Here is a 27671-nt window from a genome sequence, read left to right as displayed (position 1 = left end):
TTGTGCATGTGAAATGCTTTTTATTCCATTCGGTAGGAAACTACTGCCTTCACAAACCTGTCCTTCACAAAAAAACATTATAATCAATTAAGTTTAAAACATTTTAACAATATAATAGAACGTTAGAGATTTTTAGCTTGAACACATTAACCGTATGGATCTTCTCTGTCTCATTTTGAATAAATAAAACCCTGTATTATTGTGTTCAAATTCATATTGTTCCTACGGAGAAATCATTTGTAAATTAAAAAAGAAAAAATCTCACCTTTATTATCCCCCCCAAACTGAGTCATACCTGCTATAAGGAGTTACAACAGGAAATGCAGCACGTTACTTCACCCTGAACTTCAACCACCTCGCATGCAGGATGGCAATGTTTCATCTCCATTCCAAAGCCATTCAAACAACTTGCCCACAAAAAACAGTTTATACACAAGGGTTGAGTAAACACATTTTGGGGCCAGGCTACCATTCAGACTGAGACATCTGGGAACATGTCTTTCTTTGAGTTTTCCTAGACCAGACAACTGAAAGATCTACACACTGCTAGGTTTAGACACGTACATACAAAATAAAGAACCCCTATAAGTATGTTAATTGTGAACTAGCACCTGAGTATTGTACACTTATATCTACACAGACTGGGATGAGGCCATCCAGTCATCACACAGCAATGGTACATTCCAAAGCTGCTCCCTTCTGCAGGTACAGCAGTGACAGTTCTAGGTAAGATTTTATATTGTTTTGAGAATAAAGTAACTAAAGTCAGTGACCTAATTAGGGGGCCACCTTGTCTCATTACAGTCAACATCTACATCAAATTAGTAAACTAGTATCTACTTGTGACATTATTTTGGCCTTTCCTCAATGACAAATAAGCCCCTTTTGTTGACACTTCATTTTATGAGCCAGTAGGTAAAATTTCCAGGCCTTACTTTGCTTACTTAGCCCATGACTTCAGCAGAGCTGCACCACATTTACACTGATATCAGGGAGAGCAAAGTTTGCCTATCAGTTATTTCTTTGAAAATAACTTCAATTGAAACACCTAAAAGCGAGTCTTTGATTCTATGTTTAAGTGGTTTATCATGAAGACATCAGTGATATCTGACTCTCTTGGAAATACTTTCTAGAGGAGAGACTGCAACTGGCAGCGAAGGGGTCAGAAGAAGGAAGGAAGAGAAAAAGCAGAGATCACAGTTCCCACATGTGCTATCCATGGAGCAGGCTTGAGAAGGAACTGCACATCTTCTCCTCTGTTTTCACTAGGAGGTGAAGCAAGAAAGAAGCAGACCACAGAACACAAAGGAGGTTTCTGATCTGAAAACGCATTGAATGCACAACTACACATTGTTAATTGTAGCCTTATTTTCAGTAGTGTACTGCGCAACTCATACCCTAACCCTGCTCTCATAATGAGGCTAACTTTTGGTTTTTACTACAACCATCACAACAGCAGCTATTCCTCAAAGAATAGCCTGAACCACTGCCTAACTGCAGAGAACAGCCTGGATCTAGCATCTGCAGGACTACTGCCTGTTTCATCTTGTTTTAACCTGGTAGACCAAGTACTTGAGAAGGACAAAGAGGAAGATAACCTTCTGGAGGCAGATGGGAAAGCCCAGTTTGAACATATCCACCATGGAAAGTGGGATAAGTAGATGAGCACAGTATATCACCTCTGCACTTGAGATGGACAGTATATGGGGTTTCCAGCACTCTAGGTCATTATTCTGTTTCCCATGTAGATTATTTGCTTTTATTCATACTTCCCAAAAAATTCCAGCCTACCCCGAGATATTTTCACTGAAACCAACATAAAACATTAGGGCCTGATTTTGAAAGAACCCGTTGCTCATACTGACATTGTGACTGCCATCTTCAGTACAATGCTTCAGCCCATACACTATCGTTCTCACCAAGTAACAGAAGATAGTTTGGGTCAGAACACCACCCCTTCCATTACATCACCTTTGAAAGCCAAAAATTTCATCCTTAAAAATACTTCACCCAAAATACAGACCAGAAAGATAATGCTCTTGCCCATGTAGACTAAGATACTACGCCCTAGATTTCTGTGGTAGAAGTTGGGCAGTTGCACTCCCCCAAAACCCTGTGTCACAAATCCGAGGAAGTTACAAAGAGACAACCTTTCATACAGTAAAGAGCTTTTCAATGTAATAGTAAAAACAGAAATCCTTTGTTTTCCTCAAATCTCAAGACAGTGGCTTTTCATCCTATGTTCAATCGGGGCACAGCAGAGATATTTAAAAGGAGAAAAGAAAGGCTTTGTTTTTACATGGCCCTAAAGCTGCTTCTCCCTCCTCCTCCTCCCCTATACTTCTGAAGACTTTTAGACTCCACAACATCAAGCAACTGTTATAAAGCCTGGATACACCATGACTTTATAGAAAGGTATCTAAATTTAGAAAAACCTACTGTGTACAACCCTGTACATTTTAAATCTCATGGATGTGACCTCCCCAAAAAGTGTCAAATTATTGTCCTACACTTGATTTCTATGTGGCTTACCCCAGCAGAAGTGTGATCAAAGTGTAATTTGCCATATTTAAGCAGCTTTTTAAAGGGGCAGAAACAGCTGCATACAGACCTCCCTGGATTCCAAGATGACTTTTGATCAGCATTTTGTGCAGGTACTCCAGGTGTTGCCATTAGTGAGACATTCTGATTCCTGCTTTCTAATTATATAGTCCACAATTACTATCAACTTCCATTTCATTTTTGACATGACATGATCTATTTGTAGATATATTTTGGGTATTCCAGAAAGTAGAGCTCCAGCTAGGCATGATGCGACACAAATTGCGTGTGGCAAATTATATGTTCAGGACTCAGGAGCACAGCTTCATTTGTCAGCCTCCCAGGGGGCTGGCAAGCATAATGGCTACAGTCACTTACCTGCTCAGGGAACACAGGTGCTGGCTTTTTCTGGAACCTTGACAGGGGTAGAAGGATGCAGCCCATGATTTGATTTCCTGCCAGTTGGGAAGGTCTCAGGGCACACCACCAGAAGGTGCTTTCCCTGGAAACGCCTGTTTTTTCAGACCTCAGTGTTGAGTTAAGTAGTAGAAGGCAGTCAGTACCTCCTGAGTCTCTCAGGCCATGAGGGAGGAGTGGGTGATCAGGAAGCCATGGATACCACACAGAAGACTCCAATGGTATTATTCCTTCACAAACAACATTCCAAGCATTTCCTTCCATGGGAATCCTGACCAAACACAATATGCTCAAATCTCAGAAAATTTTGCTTGCTATTACAACCTCTAAATAGCATCTTGAGGTAAAGTGCTTACACAGCCACCTTGATAAAGCTGTCTACCCATGTTGGAAAGAAACAGCAAGCGCTGTGTGAAAGTACAGCCATATAATGCTTGCACTTTAACATCAATACCAATATTGAGTACCCCGTGGGCACTGAAAAACACCCACACTGGGTGAGACTTATTCACTGAAAGCAAAATTATATTTAAAAAAACCTATATTTCTTTTTCAGAGTAAGTTGGAAGCAAGTCATGTCCTCAGCTGTAACAACATATTTAAATCTCTAAAACTGTTAAGTGTTATTTCCACTACAGAATGTGACAAAGAGGATCAGGATTTTATTTTTTTCTCAAGTGACATCACGTTTTACATTATTTAAGCTTTTGCTGACTGAAAAAGCTTAGCTGGGAAAACAACTATGTACACTAGTACAACACCTTATTTCTATTTTGAAATAAACTTGGAATAATCCTGAATTTCAATTGAGAAAGCATTGGCTAGAGCTAAGCATATTTTGTTGCAGTGTATCAGTGATACATTTTTCTCCCCCTTCCTTTCTCACTCCTTAACGCAGTCTCACATAGAGTGCCCACCCCAACAAATTGTCTGAACGGCCTTAAAACACATGGTGAGATTGCCTTCCAACAGCGCTGATGAAAGGATGACTTCACACATGGGAATTCCCAGAGATGACTCCACAATTTAAAAAAATGTTTATGGATACTATTTTAAAATCACAGAATCATTAAGATTGGAAAAGACCTCCAAAGATCACCTTGTCCAACCAACCACCTAACACCAATGTTGTTCACTCAGCCATGGCCCTAATACTACATTTACCCCATCCTTGAAGATGACTCTACCACGTCCCTGGGCAGCCTGTTCCAGTGCCCGATCACTCTTTTGGAGAAGAAATCTTTCCTAATATCCAACCCAGACCTTTCCGGCACAACTTGAGGCCATTCCCTCTTGTCCTATCACTAGTTCTTGGGGAAGAGCCTGCTCCCTTGCTGCTGACGCTGCCCAAGTGTGTGGTACTGGGAGTCCCCCAAAGGGTTGTGCTGAGGGTGATGGCTGCAGAAGAGCCGCTGCCAAAGGAGGGAGTAGTGGTTCTGGATTTATTTTGACCATTAAGTACTGTCTTCCAAGGGAGGTTACTATTGAGCTGGAGGTGAGGAGTGAAAAAGAGTAGAGGAGGACAAGAGCACACAGCTCCACAAAGCTTTGCATGCTGTCTCAGTGTGCACTCGCTCAGACCCAGACTCTCCCCTAGGTTGCGTGAAGTCTCTCCATACCCCTGTACCTAAAAGGCTGTTTAAGGGAGGCAGGCAGGACAGCAACAGTGCATCATTTCTAAAAGAGAACCTGGCCAAACTTGAGAACTGAAGCCTAGAGTAAATGCAGCTGTAGCAGTGACACAGCTCATACCTGCACTGGAGCTGTTCAGGAGGAACAGTGTACCAAGAAAGGAGCTGAGAAGAATCGCATATGTGGAGCAAAACATGTAAAAGACCACAGCAGCAAGGGTGGGAGAGTTTAATTATCTAGACCTCAGAGTGGATTACATTAAGCGGAGGAAGCAAAGCTTGATCTGGTACAGGACTGCTTTCTAATTTAATGTGTACATAAACCAACAAGGAAGGGAAGAATGCCAGATGTGGCATTAAGCAACACAGAATATGATTTAGGACATTAAGGTATAAAAAAAAAAAAAAAAAGGTAGGAGTAGTGACTGCTAAGCTAAAACAGCTCCTGTAGAGCCTCTCTAACCCCACTTACACTGTGCTTGCACCGAGCAAGGAAACGCACCAAGGTGCCACTGAAAACCCTAGCATAGTCATACAGAAATAGCAATCTTCTAGGAAGAAAAAGGAATTTGTTTCAGAACAAGGAGCAGAATTTCTATTTTCCTGAGGAAATCCAAGCTCAACCAAGCTTGGTGTTCTGACGAGTTTCAGATTTCCCAGTGATTGCCCTACAAAACACTCAGCTCCAAGCACTAGGCAGCCTAGCGGCTACACCACACTGAAGACCCCTAGGTCATTTCTGAGCTATTTCACAGACAGGGGTGGGTTCTGCTCCCACTCCACGCACTGTAAAATTGGAGCTGCTTCCACTTCAGCGTATCCAGTTCCAGACAAGTCCGCCATTTGGACCCATACCGTGGTTTCAGTTTCCTCTACTGTATTATTATTATATTACTTAGCAGGTCTGCTGATGACATTGCATTCAAAATTGGGCAATTATAAACACTGGCAGGAAACTCTGCAGTAGCAAATGCTTTTAAAAAAAATGGCAAGGATGTGAAGAAATTCAATGGAGATCTTTCATTTGATATATTAAAAGCATACAACCAGGGAAGGAATTTGTGGGGCTGTGAGAGGGTATGAGTGAGAAGTCAGTGACAGACAAGACTGATGCAGCAATGAGTCTGAATTAATATTCGGTGCCCGCATATTTACAGAAGAAGCTGAAGGTCACATCCCAGAAACAAGGATACATTTTCTTGTGGAGGAAAAAAAATGAAACGCTAAAAGGCTTTATGATCCAATCTGGACAGGTAGATAGTTAATTAGAACTATTAAAAGTTGACAGGACCCAAGACGTAGATTAACTGCATCTCACAATTTGGAAGGAAATAGCAAGGGAAATTGGAAAACCTGTAGTAATACTGCTTGATAGCTTCCTGAGGAAGGCATATCTGAGATGCCTAAGAGGTAGTTACTCCAGCTTTTTTTTTTTTTCCCTCCTTTCTTTTTTTCTTTCCCCCCCCCTGCTTTCTTAAATTATGGGAGGATTTAGGAATCTACTCACCAATAATCCTAACTGCAGTCACAGAACGGATATTGGAGACGTTAATGTGGGACAGGATTATGCAACACAGAAATATACAGTCTGGGGAAGGAGAGGCAGCCAGGATTCAACATCGTGTCTGTCAAATGTGCTTAAAATTCTTACAGCACTGTCCTAAATGGAGAGGCAGAAGTGAAGCGATGGGCATAATTTATCCACATGGAAGGAATTCACGTGTTGTCACGCCCCACAAAGAGACTGATCTGTAAAACTCAGCAAGTATAGGAAAGAGTGATTGCAAATGGCTTCAAAGTCATCTGTGGGACAAGAAGTGGTGTGACCGAAAAATGGAAGGGCTCAGGGTGACTAGTGGGACAGTAACACGGTGGTGCTCCCAAATTCCAGCACAATACCCGCTTTTGTTTGACTTTAATATAAATGGCCTGCAGGGGATATAATTATTTAAGCAGAATTTTTTGCTGATAGCACATAAGTGTAAAATGGTGCACAGAGCAAGGAAATTTAAAATGATTTGAATAAATTAGGCTTATGGACAGATAAAGGGCACATCCAGTACAGTGCAGCACAGTAAGATGTAATGACTGCAAGGCACCAAATACAATCATAGGCAGGGAAAAGGCAGCAGAAGAGCGAACACTGACCAGGGGAAAGAATATAAGGTAATTACTGATAAAATACTAAGTTAACGTTCAAAATAAATGGGGGAAACAAACACGGGAAGATTCTTCGTGCTTGGGAAGAAAAACAAATTCTTCATACTACACACTGAGTTGCCTCTTCAGAAAGCCTGAACTGAGGCACCTTTCCCAGCAGTCTGAAAAGATGGTGAGAAAAACAGAGGGCTTAAAAGTAATGAACCGCATTGTCTCAATAAAGGCACAACGGGACAGACTTCTGAGATGTATTTTCCCCTCCCCATCTCAGCAAACAAACAAGCAAAATTATTTTCTCACACTCTGAGAATGTTAATTTTGGGGCTATCGCATACATAAATTGAAAGGTAGCTATTACCAGTGAAAAGCACCTTTTTACCGCAAAGGTTATGACATTAACCCAGGGAAAAATTCATGAATATTCACAATTGCCATTTGTCATTAAGAATCATAAAATGTGAAACGTTGAGCAGGGCTTTAGAAAATTCCTCCAACCTACTCAATTCCCTCTCTGCTACTTACTACAATCTTAGCACATATCCCACCATTTTATTTATTGCATTGCACTTTACAAACCAACTTCCCAAAAGTTTTCCTTACACATCTCCATGAGAAAAAGAGAACAAAGATAGGAATCACAAGGAGCTGCAGAAACCTGATGGAAAATGAACAACAAAAAAAGAACAACTCAATGTTCAGCCAAGGACCTCTTCAGGCATATGTAAACCAAGGCCAGGAGCTCCCCAGATGATATACAAATATTAAAAGGGCATAAAGTTATTGTTTATGCCCCTAAACATATCCAAAACTATCTAGTTTCCACATTTTTCACTTGTCAGATTTGTTCCAGCTCCCAGGTGCTATGTAATGTGCGTGAAAACAGAGCACAGACCCTTTAAGCAGGGAATAAAAGGGCTGGAAGACAGACTGTGGAAAAAAAAAAATAGGAGGCAGATGCTTGTCAGCCGCCAGCAGCCAGGTAGAAAGATTGAATAGAAGGATGAAACTGGGTGAGATACATTAACCACAGTCTCGCTAGGCAAATGGCTTTTGCCAGTAGGCTGCAAAGCAAAGAAACAGCACAGGCACAAAGCAGAAAAATGGGGCTCCACTTACTAAACGAGAGCAAATCCTGCAGAAGAAAGCTGTAGCACTGGAGGAAAGGGATGAAAAGTCATAGCAGTGAATGAAGAGCTGTGGCTAAAGCAGAAACTGTGCCCATTCAGCAAGCAAAGCAGTCTCCCAAGTGAAGCACAGGAAAAGTCCACGTGTAGGTACATGCACAGAAACACACAATAGCCCCTGAAATGTTTAAGAAAGCTCGGCTGCTTATCTACATATGCATTCACCCTTACAGTAGCAAACCAGTGTGCCAGTGGAGGCCAGGTTGTCAATCAGCAGTGAGAATAGCTGTTCCCAGAGCTAAAGCATCACAGGACATTTGCATGGTGACTGCACAGTGATTAACATACAGTGAGGTGGCAGGACCAGGGTACTACATGAAAAGAGAACAGCCACAGCACAGAAAGATCTGGGGAAGGTAACCAGCCATTCTGATGAGGAACTGGGGAGAAGCAGCTCAGGCCCTTTGTCCCTGTGCTTTAGGAATAAGGCAAGGCACAAAGCAGAGAACCAAAATCCTGGGAAGCTGAGCCCTGAGCACAGCTGGCAAAGTGTAGCCCCTCCAGCAGCCAGGGGTTTGTACAGCTCACTTCTAGGGTTCTGCTACAACGCTCCCTAACACCAAGCCACGGGGGCTGCTCCACTGAGATGCTCCAGCATCTGTCCCCAGCCACCACACAAGCACAGGAGCAGTGGGATTTTGGTAACACTGTGCTCTCCTCTGAGAGAGAGCTGTCCCTGTGAGGATGTTCTCAAAGTGCCCTAACAGCCCTTTCTCCCAGAGACAGCAAAGCACTGAAATTTGATGTCCAATTCCCACCCCACATCCAAATATTGCTGACAATACAGCTCACCTCCTGTAGCTAACATTGCTGTTGCATTCACGTCTTCCCTCTGGCCTATTAATATATACAGGCACTTGTGCTCATTGGCATGGTGACTGTGCTTATGTCAGTCATGCTTCTTTGTATTCTCCCTGCTTAGCCACTCGCTGTTGTGCAAAGGATGTGTGCATCAGGCTCAACACCTGCTAGAAATCTCTGAGCTCTCTGTGCCTTCCCTCTCTTCTCTAATGCCCTGTCCTCATCCAAAGGATTCTGTATTCTTTTTCCCAATCTGATTCTCAATTTTATTACTTTTCCTACTGTTATTTTTTGCTATCCAGCTTTTCTGGTATTTCTTCCTTTGTTATGTTTGCCAGATTTCTCAGATTTTTGTTGCATTTGAACTGCAGCCATTTAGAGACACATTAATGGATAAAAAAAAAACCAAAACAAACAAACAAGCAAACAAAAAAAGCTGCCAGAACTTGGCTCCCATTCACTTCCCACTACCTTCTCCTGCACCTTGGAAAAAAATAAAACCAAAAAGGCAATACCCTGCAAAAGCAAAAAGTAAAAGACAAGCAAACTGAAATTCTCCTACAGCCTGAATTATGAACATGACAATTCTTGAAGGCAAGTACATAGGGCAGGCCAAACAAGCCCCTATACTAATGGGGGCCCTCGCTGCCACTGTCCAGGCACCAGCACCCTGCCCCCTCCCAGGCCTTTGTTCCCACTAGATCCCCGTGCTGTGAGCGGCAGGCACACAGCAGCACAATAAACCACGTCAGAGCAATCCTAATCTAAAAACTGACCCTGCTACGACCAAGCCTGACCATGAAGGACACCTACATGCAGCTATACGCATCTCTAACCATGCTCTAGACCTAATTACACCAGGATCTTCAATCCAAGATAGCCAGAATTCACTAAACTGTTTTCAGTAAAAGGATTTTGGCAAAGCTCTGTCAGAGCTTAAACGCTCTGCAGAGAGATGATGGATTTGGGCAGTGTTTAAGCTGGGAAGGCTTCTTGGGTTCAGGGCAGACCCTCCGGTTGCTCAGAGGAAGGCTCTAATTGAAACCTGCACACTCTTGCCATACAGATGTTTTGATATGAAATAACCTCATGAAAACGTTTGAAAAATGGGTTAGCTACAGTAGGAAATTAAAACACTTTCCCAGCCCTCACCACTTATTTTGCCCCTTGAAATTCATTCCCTTTCTTTCTTCATTCACAGAGATGCTTAAGCAGCACAGTGTTGCCAGTGTGTTTCTATACAGTATACAGCATTATAATAGTTATTATTGCTTATGTTTAAACATCTTATTAATTCTGAAAACAAAGTTTGCCCAGCTCTGCAGGATTCTCCCTTGCATCGCACCAATATGGAGCCTCCAGCTAATGCCACACAAAGCTCCCCACGCATCACCCCCGAGCAGCCCAGAGAACAGCACGGAGCCACAAATCACCACCAGGGCTCAACAGGAACCTCCAAGCAGCCGCTCTGCAGCCCTCCCATCAGCTGCCGGAGAGCTGCACGCAGCCACCCCCACCCCCACCACTCATCGTTTCCTATTTTCTCTAAGATTTTTCCCCTCCACTTGCTTGCCACGTTATTTCCCGGAGGAGCACTGCTGGATTGACTGGGCTTTAATTGCTCGGCCCAGCCAGGCTCAGAGTGGAATTTCACCTCTGCTTCTTCCTCTTGTTCTCTGGAGCTTCTACGGTTTATGACAATTTCTGAGAAATAGCCATTAGCGATTCACTGCATTTGTCCCTTTGTTCCCCCGTGGGGTATGCACGGTGTGGGCCAGCTGATTTGCATTTATTCATGTTGCCTCTTCTCTGCAATCTACCCAAAGCCTGTGCTACTCTCCAGTTGCCCCTCATTGTGAGAGGAGTTTATTGCCGTGATGACTTGACTCATCACTTCCTCCTCACTTAATAATATGCACATGCTCTGCAGCATTGGTCTCCCCACTGATGCACCTTACACTCAGTTCTGGTTGCCCCAAAGGGCTTCAGTCTGTGTTGCCACTTCCCACCTACTGGAACCACATAGCTCTTCCCAGACCACATTCTTGCTTTTCTCTGCCTGCTGCTCCACTGACAGAAAGGGTCCTTTACATCCTCATACATAAATGCCATCTTTCACATGCCTACAGCAGGGAGAAACGTGCTGCCACATGAATCTCCGGCACAGAGCTGTCAGGCAAACAGCTCAGGTGAATGAGGAGCACCTTCATTATCACAAGCCCTGACGCAAACCTCAGCAACACATGCCAGAAGTTGCCATACGCTTTGCTATTAATCGTTCCTCAGTCTCCTCTCAATGACTCTGAGCTGGGGGCAGAGGCTCAACCTTGGGCAGTGAGGTGCTCACACTGGAGCATGGCTCAGTTGCTTCATTCTACCTCTCTGCTGCCCTCCTACAACCAATAACACTGCCTAGGGGCCAAAAACCTGGGCCAGATCTCCTTGCATTTCTCTGTAAGTAACACAGCAGTACTGCAAGTTTTACAATGGTCTCAAACAACACAGCCTCCAACTGGATGCAAACCTTGCAACATAACAGTGGTGATTTTCTCAAAGGGGATGAGTTCCAATGAATCTCTGCAAAGAAAGCAAACCTCCCACTGTCAGCTCTTGCTTCTCCTCTCAGTTTCTGGTGGTGTTTTCTGCACCCCACCTTTCTCCTACTAAGTGTTAGGATTGCATGGGAGGACTCAGGAACTGCAGCTGGATAGCCAAGTCCTGGCATCGTCACGTAAGGCTGCATCTGTTACTTACGTTCAGTGGAGCAGGGAAAATAGCCAGCAAAGATAAGGAGAAAATAGGAAAGAAAGGCATTAGCATGAAAGCAAAATTCAGCTGAATATCTGCCAGAAAGCAAAAAATAGAGGCCTTGGCCTGCATAGCCTCTGCTGATGAGCTTGCACAAAGGGCCTCAGTGTGCAGCAGGTATTCCAGCTCTGTCATTGTGCAGATAATTAAAAACAATAATGAAAGAGAGGTTTTTATGCCTGCGCTCTGCTCACCGCCACAGCTCCCGAGCTGCAGAAGCTGAGTGGTCCCTCTGCAGCCACATTTGCATTATTGCTAATCTGTAATTGGGATCCCCACTTAGCTCTATGACTCTCCCTGACCATTTTCAAACCTTTACCATTCAAGTCAAGAGGCTCCTTGCTCCAGAAATTATATTAAGATTTGAAAGCACGTTTCCTAATTTGTTTTAACAGGCTGCAATGATTTCTGCTCATATCTACATGAGTGCATTGTTTTCCCAGCACACAACTCAAAAATAAAACAAGAATCATACCTATTTCATAGTTCCCTCTAAAAATCAGGCAAACAGAAATTTAGAAGCATCTGTATTTTAAATCTTTGTTACAGTAATGTGAAATAATGAAGTCTTGCTTTCTCCCTCAGACACTAAGGGTCAAATTTACATATGAATCTGAAGTATTCCAGTAAAAGTAAGCTACCCTTACTTTAAGTTGTATCTTGTAACTTTCTGATCAACGTCTTTCTTGTTACACATCTTCACAACCCATGGAAATTATCCCATGTCAGACCCCTTCAGGTTTGGTTAGACCAAAGGAATTAGCCTCAGAGATGACATGTAAGACGTCATCGTGTAAGATGACATGCAAGTCCTGGGTAATTCTATGATAAGACAGTATAAATTCTGCACTGAGAGGCACTGTATGTTCAAAGGGATGGGAGTCTGCATGGGTGGCTGCCCTCCTGGATTTAAATGGAAAGGAATCCCAACCCTTTTAGCACAGTCAGGAGGAGGCTGAAGAATTGGGAAGCAAACACTGCCTCAGGCCTCACGTGTCCCAACTCTTCTCTTAGTTTGGGCATTCAATAAGTATTTCATAGATCTGTCCCTTCCAAACTTCAGGCAGCAATTGGAAACTTGCAAATGATATAAAAAAAGATGTGAAATGGATATTGACCAAAATCATCTCAACATTTAGATAGTTCCTGAATGTAATAAAAAGTCTCTTCCAAAGTGATCAGTTTTCCCTAGGTGCAAAAATCAGTCTGGAGATAAACAGGCACAGCTTCAGAGTTGCCAGTGGGGCAAACCTCAACATATGTTTGGGCCTGTAAACCTGGTCAGAACAGAGAGCCCACGTGTTTCAGATTTTCTCCAGCCTTGCTGAATAGGCTGCTCCCTGTGCTCTCATGCTTAATGAGAAAGATGGACCACAAGCTCTCAGCCCACTGCCTCCTGTGAAAGTTCTTGCCACAACATTTCTGAAATTCAGAAACTTTTAATCCATTTAACATGCTGGAACCTTCCCCCACTGGGCAACTGAAAGCTCTAACCACCTAATGATTATTCAGCAACATCTGCAAAATAAGTTTGATGTTTTCAGGCTGGTTTCTGTTGGACAGATGTCAATACCATAAACAATGCCATGGCTGGCACTAATTGGTATTGTCTCGTTAAACAACCACAGAATCACTAAGGTTGGAAAATACCTATTAAGATCATCCAGTCCAATAGTCTGCAGCACAGAAAAAAACTCCAGTACCTACATTAAATTTCCCTTTTGCCTATTAAAGTTGGTTCCCCCCCCACACACACATCACAGACACTCTCTCTTTACCCTGTGATTCCTCTATCTTAGAAAAACCAGAACTCGTCAAGGTAAAAGTTAAGGATTCTGCAGCACTGCAGACCCCACAGAGGAGAAACAGACATAATATCTCATTCTAAATCATGTTTACTCTCAGTAAATATTTCTTCTCGCAAAAAGCATTGTCATGGCATTGTGCAAAGCTGTATAAACAGTTGTAATTTTTTGTCCTACTTTTTGATCCTTGCAGCTCGCGGCCAGGTTGCTGAATTGTTTGGTTGTCAAGGGCAGGCTTAAAAATTTTATGCAGCGGCATGGCATATGATGTAAGCTCTCATGCACCTGACAGCTCACGCATGAACAGCTCAGGCATGGCAGGGGGATTCACTGTTGAATTTAAAGGCAAACAAGAGGAGCTTTCTATGAGGATACAACAAAGCAAGCTCAATTTTGGTATCAGGAATTCAGTAATACTCACATTAGACTGCTCCTGTGCTAGTTACTGTGCTCCTTGTTCTTTCTACACTGGCCTCTTATAATCCTTTTTCCTCTCACGTCATACAATAAAGCGTCACCACTGCACTGAACTGATTTCTCTTAAAACCCTGTAAGTCTACAGCAGGTATGACACTACGGGGTTTGTCAGGAGTCCCACAGAACTGGCATTTTCTATCAGTAAAACAACTCACATAAGCTTTAAATGCACTCAGTGGAAGCAAGCAGTTAAAAGGTGCCAATAGCTGCATGAAGTCACAGTTTGCCATCTAAACAGAAGACTGAAACACAGAAATAACCATCTAATGTCCAGGATTTCCTGGATCACATCAGCCCAAAGGGGAGCTCTGCGGGGGAAGGGGACAGACCCTTTAGCAGGGTCTGCAGTGACAGGACAAGGGGAAACAGTTTCAAACTAAAAGAGGGGAGACTTAGCTTGGACACAAGGAAGAAGTGTTCTACACTCAGGGCTGCGAGGCACTGTCACAGATTGCCCAGAGAGATGGTGGGTGCACTATCCCTGAAGATAGTCGAGGTCAGGCTGAAGGGTCTCCAAGCACCTGGTGAAGCTGTAGATGTCCCTGTTCATTTGACCAGGTGGTCAAATTGGTCCATTCCAACTCAAATGATTCTATGAGTCTATGCCCTAAAGCTGCACACAAAAGTGTGAGCTCACATCAGACATGTAAGCAGCATCCTGACTATTGCTTTCACTGGGTGCATTCACAATGCCCACATCTAAAAATCATAGCCTTAATTTGGGAACTCCTGATAATTTTTCCACAGACAGGGCTAAAATTGTTCATTACATACCATGGGCTTCATTGTGAATTAAATACAAATTTCCTGGAGCAAGATAAGGGCCACAGTCATTTCTTTCTCTTCCCAGTCTCTATTTCTTTTCATTTATTCCACACCAGCAGTTACAAAAAGTAGTCTGAGGGCTGCAGTGCTGCTTGGCAATTAATAATAGGGAGTCAGAATTTGTTAATACAGACACCCACAAAATAAACAAGTAAACTGATAGATACAAGAGGAAAATGTTTCTGAGGGAGGAAGAGGGATTTATTCCTAGCTCAGACAGAGTGCTACTGCCAGCTCCCAATCGGCAACCAGTCCACATTGCTCTGTTCCAAGTTAGTTTTCCAGGGGAACATTCCAAGGCAAGTCTCAGAGGGACACAATTATTCCTCTCAAAAGAGAGAAGTGAAAAATATTAGAAAAACTGTAGGCTGATTGAGAAGGAAGAAACTAAAGAGCTGCCAAACTTCTTCCTATGGCAAAGTGGAACCTAGCTGTCACCTGTGCTTCTTTTGAGACTCTCCTGGGCTTCCAGTATAATGCTTTTTTCTCTTTTTTTAATCCCTCTTTGGTCTAATCAGTTACTAAGAGGTAAAGACACATTCATGTCCCTTGGAAAAGGTAGTAAAGCAAAGAGTTTCCAATTACCCTTTAATTAAAATATTAATTAATTAACAAAGTGTATTTATAGAATAATTATATAATTTCACACACCATCGATCGTATTTTAAACAAATTCATTTAATTAAGTTGACACGTACACTGCATTCCCCCATAGAGTTATTTCTCAGAACCCAGTGCATGTTTAACTTTAAGGAGATTCAGATTGCAGAGGGGAAGCTCACAATGGCCCACAGTGGTATTTGGAGCAGAATGAAGCCATTTCATATTTTTAAGTAAATTTAATACTAGTGGCTGTAACCCTGAAGGCTGAAGTCCCACTATCTATGTAAAAGGCACTAGGAAAGCAAGAGCAGCACGAGCCTTCTTGCTACCAATATCCCTCATCCTGACCTGGAGGGGCTGACTTTAATAAACAGTTAATCATTATCCTCTTCACCAAGCCTGCTAAGCAGCTTAAGAAGCTTGGCATTTCTGTGGTGGAACTGAGCTAAGGCTACTGAATGATTTCTCGCAGCCTGCTGAGCACCACCACATGCACACAGCACAGCACTCTGAGGCGGTGCACAGAAGGCCCAGGGTATGTTTGGCAGCCTTCTTGGAGCCATCAGCTTTGCTCTGCTTTCTGTACTCTAGGGCTGGGTGGCAGCCCTGATCCATGGGAGCTTTGCTGTGGCCTTCCTACCTGCACAGGCTGGTTAAGCACTGTTCCATAGCCGCACACATCCCTACTGCTTTTCAAGGTTAACTCAGGATGACCTAACAGCCGTGTTCACAGTTCAGGTCTCTGATCATAGAATCATTAAGGTAGGAAGACCACGAAGATCATCTAGTCCAGCCATCAGCTCATGCCTGTGACCACTCCACACCACGTTACTCAGTGCAGCATCTACCCTTTTCTTGAACACCTCCAGGGACAAGGACTGCACCACCTCACCTCAAGGACCTGCAGCCCACTCCAGTGTCTCACCATTGTTTTGAAGAAGTTTTTCCTAATATCCAACCTGAACCTTCCCTGGCACAACTTGAAGCCATTCTCTCTTGCCCTATTGCTAAATGATGCCCATTACCATCTACTTCTAAGCCAAGGATTCCAAATTATCTGTACAGGTCCTCAGTCTTAAACCTGCTACACATTTCAAATTTCCCCTCTTCTTTGGCTTCCCATGTGAAGCCAGTATTGTAGCTCCAGCATTTTATGCTCTCTCAGTGCAATATTCCTCACATTTCTGCAACAGCTGGTAACAGTTTCATACTTCCTTCTTTAGGTTATCAAGCAATGTCAGCTTATCAAGCAGCATTAATAAAGTCATTTGCTCATTGCTTACATTCCCTCCTGGACACTCCATTCAACTCCATAAAAGTGTTTGCTGAACTGCTTTCCTGGGGACATTTAGTGCTTTCCTAGTACACCTGGGAGCCTTAACTGCTGTTTCACAATGGTCCCCACTCACAATTTTCTTTTGCACTCTTTCCCACACAGATACCTCTCAGAATCTATTCTGTTTATAGGATTGCCTTATTTGCACTTTGTAGCTAGCACTTCTTTGATGGTACTCGGCACCAGCTTCCAGTTCACATCTGTTTGATAACAGTAGCCACATATTGTCTTATGTTTAATACAAATCTCACAAAAATTCACCAAGCAAGTTCTAATCTGTGAGGAGATGTTGACTTGAACTTATGTTACACGGACAAACAAATAACAACCAGAATTAAAAATCACTACTTATCACCACAGATGGTATAGAACTCATATTCAATTTTAGCCTATACATACCTGAGGAAAGCTAGTCAGATGCAGAAGAAAAACAAGAGTAACCAGATATCGCAGATTAGAGTATTAGCATTATACAAGCATTTCACAGAAATGGGAAAAGGTTTTCAAACCACCCACTAGGAAACAAGGTGAAGCTGATCCATAACTATAACTCAGGCTGAGTCTGAGCTAGTAAGGCTTGCACGAGCTCCATCAACTCTTCTTTCCATTGTCTCAGATATTCCTTCTGTTTTTAAGAATGAAACGATTTGCTGACAATCTACTACAAAAGCACTAAGCTAAGCCTCCCACCATTCAGGTATCTGCTTGATTTCTAGAGATCTACATCAGCAAAGAAGGGAGAATGAGGCCAGGCTTCCCACATTTTTCTTTCTCGTAAGTTGTGCCCTTAAAATCCACATTCAGATGCTCAAAGAAGCAGACTGAAATTCACCTGTGCTCAGCATCCAGCAGTTCTTAATTAATTCGCTGCCCTTTTTACCTTTTTTTTTTTTTCTTTAAACATTCACTGTGAGCAGCTCATCATTCCTTCTCCCTGCACAAGACCCTTCTCTCCCTGTAGGTTTCTGAGCATTTTGCCTACAACCGAACAGACCTTCCCAGCACAACAACTCTCAATCCCTCACAAAGCACAGCAGCACATTTTCTTGCTCTCACAGACAACCTTTCTTCCACCTCTCCCTTTTTCTTGCTGCCTCTGCCTGCTGACTGCCAGCCAGCTCTCAGACCATCCACACAGGGTTGTTATGACTGGACCAGCTTTTCACTCTCACACATCATCCCAGATTTGCAATTATCTTTTTTCCTTTACTTCCTATTTCAACCCCTTTGTTTTCACTTTGGCCTTTGAATGTTGATGCTTCCCATCTTCCCTGCCTCTCCATTGTTTTCCCTCTCTGCTTTCCCTGGAAGTCCTTAATCACACCTGCTTGTCCACCCTGAATCACACATCTCTCTCTCTCTGGTTACAGCTCTGCAGGCAGCATTTACGAGCAGGGATCTCTAGTGATGTCCTACAGGAATACGGTTTGGCACACTGTCTGGACTGTTCAAGCCCTACTGCACCCCTGAGTGCCACAAAAAGCTCTACGCAGAGAGGCAGAACAGAAAAGAAATGCTTTACAGCCACTTGCTTGTATGCTATTTTTTCCTCTCAGAATCCAAGGAAGATTTAGAACGTGGGGAGGAAGGAGCCTAGATTTACAAACAACAATCAGGCAGGTAAATATTCTGCAGTTTAGTTGCAGTCAAGGGAATATAGAAGGAGTGTATTTAAGGAAGAATAAGCCAGAATCCCCAGTGCTTATAACTCATCTAGCAATTTCAAATTCTTCTGGTGCGTCACCCGGTTACCTCAGTACTATTAATACCATAACCTGAACCCACTTAGCCCTCTTTAGAATTAACTGGCATACAAAATAGCTTGCTCTGGGATGACAAGGTGAGTGCCTGCTAAGAGATGCTCGGCATTAAGGTGCTGGCTGCATTAGATCCCACCACCAAGACCGCACTGCAAGAGAATGTAAAAACAAAAAGGCACAGGCTGCTCTCAGCTACTTTTTCTTTATTGGTTGATTTTAGAAAAACACCGGTGTTACTCAAAGAAAAACTTAGAATGTATTTTTATACTGATCATACCTACATAAGAGATGGGCATGACATTACATCCTGCAATGCAGATCTGAGTATACTCAGAGAAGGAAATTATTTTGGTTATCAGCTTGGATGGACCCACATAGTCAAATCCTGTCCTCAAGGTCCAGAACTGTGCCCAGGATCTCCCCCTCCCTGCTAAGCTCCTAATAAGACAGAAATCAACAAGGAATGAGCATGTCTACCCTGGTACTCAAAATATCTGCATTACTCTGCCAACAGCCTCCATTACCCACTCTCATGGTAGTATGAACATCCCTCTCTCAACTCCTCACTCTTCCAGTAGCGAGCTCAGTCCTGTCTTAGAAACAAAACAAACATTTATTTCTGAAGACTGAGACACATCATTTATTTTACATAGCTTAGTAAACTAGCCAACAGAACAAGAACATGAAGAAGATCAGTGACCAAAAAGCCACATTTGTACAGAAAAACAAGGAAATCTTGGCTCACAACTGAAGCCTGTTAGAAGACTGAAACCATTTATCACCTCTCAGATTGAAGACTCAAGGTGTGCTTGTGCTGCTGTGCAATACTTCATGCCACACTGCAGAGACATGCTGTACAAAACCGCAGCCAGCCACTGAGCTGGAGAAGACCCTCAACAACTCACAGACACATCCACGCCATCCTCTTATTCTTATTTACACCCCTTGAAACACCTATAAAGTTTACCTGGAGCACAAAGTTTTGTGATGGAAGTAGCAACTCTGTTGCTGCAGCAGCCAGGAAACTACACCTAACTTCCATATGAAGCTGAAGAGCCAGTATAGACTTTGTCTTTTGGGGATTTTCCTCCCATTGACAACATAAGCCTTTGAAACAAAGCTCCAAGGAAAATAAAAATAAAAATCCTATCTCTGCATTTAATGGATTTTATGCTGGGCTTTTATCCTCAAGAAGTCATAGTTAACAAGGACACAAACATGCCCAAACCTGATATTTTAATTAAACACTGTATGTTCTTTATTGCTTTTTCTTACTGGTTTTGTTTGCTTTTCTGTGAGTGTATTCCCTTTAGTTAGCAAAGCTAGCAAAAGTACATACTTTTTAAGACGCCCCTCTGCAATACGTAATTGAAGCTCCTTGAAATATTTAGGCAGTTCTAGGAGGGAATGTTCTGTAACAATAAATTACTGTAGTGCTAGGGTAGCATGGCAGAGAGAGGGCAGAGTAGCTCTCAAATTCTTATTTCTAGCTACTTATAATATTGTGTACATGCTAACATTTTTTAGCATTAATACCTAGCCATACCTTTGGAATGCTTTTTTTCTTCCTGCCAGTTCCTAATTGAATTCAGTATTTTAGGAAGAAACCGCTTTTCAGTTATAGCATTCTATTTGTCATACCTGGAACTGAAGAGGTTTTTTGCTTGGGATTTTTTTTCCATTTTAAAAGAAAAGTTTGAAAAAAAATTCAACTGGGTGAGCATATACATGTACAGCTCAGGTCCTTGCACACCAACCCACCAACTTCTCCAGGCTGAGCCTAATACATGTCAGTATCTAGGCAAGGACACATCCACCCAGCCAAATGCAGAGACCTCCTAAAGAGCTCTGCTTCTGCCCTGAGCCAAACACTTTGCAGCAGGCAGCCACCATTTACAATGCATTTAATTCAAAAGGTAAGAAAGACCTTTAGCATTCCTTCTCACTCTGCTTCTGAGAACGGGCCAGTATGCAGCTGTACAGAGCTTACATTTTCACTATTACTTTTTAGGTTCAAGACTGATGAGACAAATCTTAAATACACAGAGTAGAAAGCAACTGCTCATCTCATATTTCTAAATCATGGAAAATCAGATCACTTCTTCTTTTACAAAATAGCTTAAAATCCAAGTCATCCGGGCCCAGATTTTAAGGTTTTTAGGTGCTCAACCCCCAGTATGAGAGGCATTCAGCACACTTAAAAGTCCATTCTGTGCTTCCACCACTCCAATTGTTTTCCAGTGTTTACATCTTGTTTAGCTCATTCCAGACTTTTATTGTTTTTGTTTGTCTGTCTTCCCAGGTCTTCCTCAAATGTCCCAGGGTTACTTCCTCTCTTCTTTGCAATCTACTTCTGTGCATTTTAAAGAATTACCAGACAGAACACTGCCCTTCACGGGGGATAATGCCAGCAGCACTGACACATTGAAATATGTTGTAGAAGCAAAGCTATGCTTTGCGTCTTAGATGAACCACTGTATAGTGTGAAAGATTCTTTGAACATATATTCACAGCAGTGAACGCTATTGAACCATTACTTTCCAGTGAGGAGTAAAAAGATGGATAAAGGTATCAAAATAGAAAACAGTGTGTCAAATTAACAAAACAGATTGGTTTGATTAAAAGATATAAAAAACACTCAGAAAATTAAGTGGCTGAACAGATACCAAGTGACTTTTTAAAAAAAAAAAACAAAAACGAAAGCTTTTTAATCCATCTTTGTTCCTAAAGATGCTATAAAGCAATATCAGATATACAAATATGTATCTACACATACATACACACGTGCCCAAAAGTGCTTGCAGAGTGAGAAGCCTTACTGTAGTACAGGCAATAGTAGCTGAAGAAGTTATGAAGGGAATATGGTAAAGACAAACCCATCCTTCTCTAAGAAGAAAAAAAGAAAGAAAAAAAAGACAGAAAGATGTCCTCTCTAATCCGTTAGAATCCTTTGTGGCTGTCAGTGAGAGCAAGGAGAGAAAAAACAAATGACATAGATTATTTGGACTTTCAAAGGGTGCTTGACAAATTCCCCTCCAGAATGTCATTACTAGAAACAAAAAGGCACAGGGCAGGAAGCACAGCAAATCTCAGATCCAAAGCTGATAACGCAGAAAGGCACCCTGCACACAAAGGCATTAGCTCTGGCTCTGCTGCTCAACCCCTCATGCTACCAGGCAAGCCACCCAGCTGGCCTGGACCCCCATCTATCTGCTCACCCATCCACTAGGTCACTGTGGGGTGACTAAAGCTGTGCTGAAGAAAGTGACATCCAAAGGAGAACTCCCACAGAGCAATCTACAATGAAGACCACAAAATTCGAAGCCTGAATTTCCATTTGACACAGTGGGTTTCATGCTATTTGAAAATACCTTCTTTAAAAAAAGTAATTTCTAAAAAGAGTTAAAAAACAACAGCAACAAAAAAAAAAAACAGCAACAGAAGACTGAAGAAATGCTCTGTATTCTACCAGCTGTGATGTGTGATCTGGATAGAAGTGCATACCCATGTTTCATATATTTCTTCCCCTCTCCTGCCACTGCCCCAGGTTAAAGTAACATCAGAAGACCATACATTAGTATTTCTTCTGTCTCAGTAACCTATAGCACTTTTCAGTGCACTTAACAGTATCCATAACAACAACAATTCCTCCAGGATATTTTAATTACAGCATTCTTTGGGACTGCTGATTGTTTATTGTGACAAGATGAAGAACATGGGAAAAGAAGATTCACTGAGAAATGTGCTCTTATGTAAACAGAGGAAAAGGTTGATTTATACCAGTATTTCTGATGCCACAAAATCTCTGTTAGACAGAGAAGATAGGAAGATATGAGCTGGGACTTTGAAGTCCAGAATATCACCTTCTCACACATGAATCCATAGTGAGAAATCTCCGAGGAAGAAGAGGCACGCTGCAGAAATCTCAGTAAAAGGCCTTTCAAAACCATCTGAAATCAGAGCTTCCCATTCTCTTCCAAGTTAATTACTTACTCTCCTCGAAAAAGCAGCAGAAAAAAAATTGCTTACACATGACTTACGAAGAGCAAGCAACAAAGGAATGAAAAAGGAAATGAGTTAAAAGAGCACTTTTGCTAAGCTGTGCAATGGAGGAGGAGAGAGGCAGAGTTGGTGTTTTTGCTGTTGAAGGCACAGAGGGATCCTGATTTCCAAACTGGACATCAATACAAGAAAGATAAGGAACAGATGTTGGTTTCCATCTCAGAAACAGTTCAGCTAACTTAATCTGACTGGACCATGTTAGGAAAGCACGCATCATCTAACTCACCTCTGCATGCTCCTTTGCGTTCAGTTTATTTCCTTCTTCACTTTTCAAGTTTTCAATTGCTTATTCAATTACTGAATCTTACCTTCCCAAGTAAGAGCAGACACAGCTCTATATTTAAATTCCTATTCTTAATTGTTTTCATATTTCAACAAGGTATATGTCAACCTGGAAACAAGACAAGTGGCCATCACAATGAACACACCCCACACACCAAGTGATTTAAAGGAATTTGAAGAGGGAAAGCTATTCATGAGAGAGCAGAAGAAGGGAAATGAATGAGGAGTTAAAAAGACTCCTTTCTGCTTCCCCTCACTGTCAAAACTGAAAAAGAAGTGCCAAAACCCTTGTCCCATGCTTGCATCGGCACTAACTGCATCCACACACACGTCCCCAAGGGGAATGCCCCCATCCTGCAGTGGGCAGACCTCGTTGTTCCCACTGGGAATGCTGCTGAGGGCAAGCATACCCTTCCTGTGCTGTCTAGAAATGCTCCATCTCACTCAGCGCAGGCTGGGATTTCTGTACTTGGTCCTCTATTCTAACCTGCCTTTCCAACCCACCTGGTTCTGATTCTCTTCCTCATTTTCAGTTTGTCCTGCTGAGACAATGGAAATGGAGAAACATCACTCAACAGGAAACAGAGTGAGGTTCTCCTCCACGTAAGCATGAACAGCAGCTTCCAGCCCTTTGATAGTTGTCAATTTTGAGTAATCCTGGTGGGTCCATTTAAATCCTTGTTAAGGGCTCCCTAATTCATTAAATATAAATCCAGCAGTTACTTGACTGCGTAATTATTAGGGATAATTTGCAATTAAGCGATTGGCCTGTGATGAAGGGACAGATAATGCATCGGCCTGCTTTGGCATTTTCGCATGGGGTGGGGGTTAATTAAGCAAATCCAGTCAGCTAAATGTCTCTATTCCCACTATATTTTCTCCCACCTTTAAATGCAAACCAGACCTCATGCAGCTGTGCAGGCCAAGAGAGTCTAAGCCTATTAAAGAAATCTTTTAATGGCTGTAAAACTAGGACTAATTGAAATACTGAAATAAAAATATTTTTGCACTATTTTCACATTGTACAAATCAATCTAAAATAACTCTTAGCGCAATGCATGGTGCACAAACTGCTCTGCCTGACAAATGCAGCATTTAATTTGCACAAATTAGTCCAAGGAGGGGACAGCGTGAAATTAACAGGATTCATTAATTCCATGGCTTCTGCCTTATTAATTGTGCGTTTACATTTCCAAACTCTCAGGTTGTCTACAACTCAACACCTCACTCTAAGGGGAAGAACATTTGAAGCTGGCAGGAATTTTGCATCTCTTTGGGTGCACTCAGACTTTGAATTTTTGAGTCTGCAATTTGTTTACTGCTCGCTTCAAAGCCTGTAGCTGCATTTTATATTGTGCAGTCCCTTCCTTTCTCCTAATCTTGGTCTCAGCTCCTGTCTGACAAAATATTTGTCTGGGTGGCTCAGGTCACTGTGGGACAAGCATGAACAGAGCAGCAGGTGAAGTAATTCAAGAAGCAATTTCCAAACTACTTTATGTTCTATAAAAAAATGTAATAAATCCTCCGTATCGACTAAATCTGAAGTTTTCATGATGCTGTTCCAATATTTGCTCCTATAATGATATCAGGAGATGTTCATTAAAGATCTAATCCAGAGCCCCATGAAAGTCAACAGACAGACTTTCACTGACTTCAGAAGGCATGAATACGCTAGCTTCTATTTATGCTATGGAACACAGCACTCCAAGAACCATAGTATTGGCAAAAATTCTTACAAAATAAATCATCTCAAGTGAACTGTGCTGAAAAGCATTATAAAGCACATCAGATGAAGCAAAACATGAGATTCCTGCAAAATAAGGTGTAACAACTATGTTATATACAGTCACTGGACATACTGCCAGTGTTGAAGCTGATCCATTCTTTCCTAAGCTACAGGATACACTTTTAGGTCCAGAGTAATAATACACTGAGAATAAGGGGAAGCACAACTCGCAGAGTTACTAAACTCCATTTATTCATTAGCAGTAATAATCAGTGCTGAGGTAATGCCAAGGTAATGCAAGGTAATGCAAGAGTCCATGCCAGCTGCTTTTTGCACACAGGTGCCTACTCAAACACCTCATTAGTCTCAGAATGAAAGCAAAAAGGAGCACCAAAGCTTTCATACCTCTTGCAAATCAAAACAAAAAAGAAAGAAGTTGAGACTAACTGCTTTTTATACCTAAACGACAAAGGACAAGTTACCCCAAAGCATATAAGAGGAACTCCTGGAACTGGCAGGAGAAGGACAGGCCAGGGCAATAAGATGCCAGAGTTCTTATGCTAACATTTACCACTGGATATCCAGTTGGAGCCAGGAATGTAGCACAGTCAAACAGGTAGCCAGAGGTACATGAACAAAGGGGATTGGTGAAATATTATGCACTAGAAGCTTGTTCACGTTGTAACTCCGTGAGTAATAGGAGAAAAATCATTATCTGGGACCCTCCCAGAAAGCGGACGTTAGTAGGAGGATTTTCCTCTGGGAAACTTTCAAGAGACAACAGAAGAAAACAGAGGTATTTTAATGGTATAAGTATGGTGAAAAATGATATCCTCCATCATACCTAAAAGAGCGGGTGGAACAGGCCTATTTGCTCCCTTCAGGGAGATGAGTTAACCACAGGCTGACTGCAGTCCAGAACACAGCCATGGCAATGACCTAGTTGTGAACAACAGGGACAGACCAAATGTGTGCATGCAGCCTCATTGTTGTGAGCATTTTGTTAAAATAAAGCCATCAGTTCAGCAGAGAAAAACACACGAGCCTCCATTTAGCAAGGTTTCCCAATTGCCTGTGCATCCCCGGATGACTTATTTGTGTCAGTGTGTTTCAGGACACAGCTGGGGCACACAGTGTCATCAAGAAGCACTATTTGATTGTGTTGCAGTACTGCAGATAGCTTCAATAAAGCAAGAGATTACAGCATTTCCACGTACTGTGCATAACATCTCCATGAAACTTAGTATGAGGCTGAAACTAAAGCTCCAACCTTGAAAGCACATGGTTAAACTGCTGCCTGGTGGACTGACAGACAAAACCACAAAGCTAAACCATCTTTCAAACTTGGGTAACATGATGGAAAGCACAACGACAGCAGAGCAGCAAGACCCCAAGCTGCAGCAAGCAAGGATTTGCTCAAACACAACAGCAGCAGGCAAAGAAATAAGGAAACTTCTTACCTTTCAGAAGGCCTCAGGTATGCAGGGATCTTCAGAGAAACACTCTATCCTTCCCTGCCAACCTTTAAATGAGGTCTGGGAATGGGTGGACCCTGACTCCACCACTTCTGATCTCCCCCATTCATTGTGTGCACCTGAGCTCCCCTGGTTTGGCCCTGCCTTCACTTCCAGGTGCTCAGTCACCAGTTCAGCCTGTGACTCAGCATTATCCACTACAAATATCTTCAATAGTACTTTGGCTACATGGAGTAGGAATGTCACTTTAAAAAGAGTGGCCTTTGGCAAGGAGCAGATTTCTTTCCAGTGTACTCTTAAGTCTGTTCTTAAAGTTGTACTCAGGCAAACATCCCTATAAGCTAAGCACTGTGCTACTGAGATATCCTGAATCGAAGCTAAGATAAAACAGAAACAAACGGTGTGGGTCTAGAAGTCATAATGCTTCATCGCTACAATCAATTTAATTACTATGTTAATTTCTGCTCTGTTTGGAAGAGGAAGTTAAGCTAGAAGTCTCATTTTTTAAACTGGAATTTTTATGTACCTTCAAAGAAATACCTCAAGATTTTCCTAACACCATTAGCAGGTATAGCTGCCACTATCAAGTAAACATAAGGAGGCATAACCTCTAGGCATGTTTAAGAAAGCTAAAACTTGGGCACCTGAGCCCAGAAAAGGAGGGTAGCATTTGTTTTTTTCTTTCTTCTTTTACAAATAAATAATAGATCAAAAAGTTTGCTCACATTATCTGCATTCTAAAACCACTTTGTGAGTGACAGAACAGCCACTGACTTCAATGCGCTGTTTCTGTGAGCATCACAAACACAAATGGCCCATAACAGAACAGCTTTGATAACTTTTAAATCAGCAGCATGATCAAGCGATATCTGGCTAGTTTTCATACATGTAAACTCAAGCTACTTTTGTAGCACTATTCTGATTCTACTTAAGCCTGCAAAGAACTTAAATATCTCCTTGGCTTTTAAAAGCATAAACTCTTGGTGCTTTCAGTGCCCTTTCACCTTTCCAAGTGCATTTCTTTATCTGGAGAAGTGTCTGCTTAAAGGTGGACCCTCTTTATCTCCATATGCAAGCACTCGTGTTCTGGGCAGTTGGCTCTTGGAGTTACATCTGTGTGTTTACCTACATGCATGCCTGTCTCATTACTAGCAAGACAGCGCTGGTCTTGTACAAGGACCTACCTGTGACTCAGATGAGAGGAAAGGGATATCTTCAAATCTGGCATTGGTGGGAGTTTTTTGTAATTTCACACTATTCCATTCTAGTGGGAAGCTTCTAAAATCACACTTGCTCTCCTGGAAAGGATTTGCACAGCTCTAACAGAAAAGCTAGACTAAGATGGATGGGTCTAGGAATGTCACATGGCCTTCCTGAGCATAAGTTATGTTACTAAATCAGCATATTGATCTGGGAACACGGTGTCCTGGAATCCTGAAAATGTCAGGCACAGTCTCAATGCTTCACTTCTTTAAAATTAAATTAATTTAGCCAGCTTACTATGGTGAGAGAAACCATGATGCCAGATACACGCGGGGGCATTCTAAGTCCCACTGCCTTTAACCGTTTCGAATGGAGTCACCCACAAGGAAGCATCTGGGTTACCATCTCAATCTTCCTTGCTGGAGACAACAATCAAGGCAGGCAATCTGCATCTTTGCTTAAGCAAAAATCAGGTGTTCCAGGGCTTCACAGCTCTCCATGGATCTCTGGGGATTCCAACCCTGAAGCTCTGTCAATGGGGCTAAGAGGTAAGATTAGATGATTACACGTGACAA

Source organism: Coturnix japonica, chromosome 4 (assembly GCF_054131305.1).
Source record: "Coturnix japonica strain WE chromosome 4, WE-NBRP24, whole genome shotgun sequence".
Classification (NCBI taxonomy): Eukaryota; Metazoa; Chordata; class Aves; order Galliformes; family Phasianidae; genus Coturnix; species Coturnix japonica.
The sequence above is the reverse complement of the archived record's forward strand: the minus strand, read 5'-3'. Positions refer to the sequence as shown.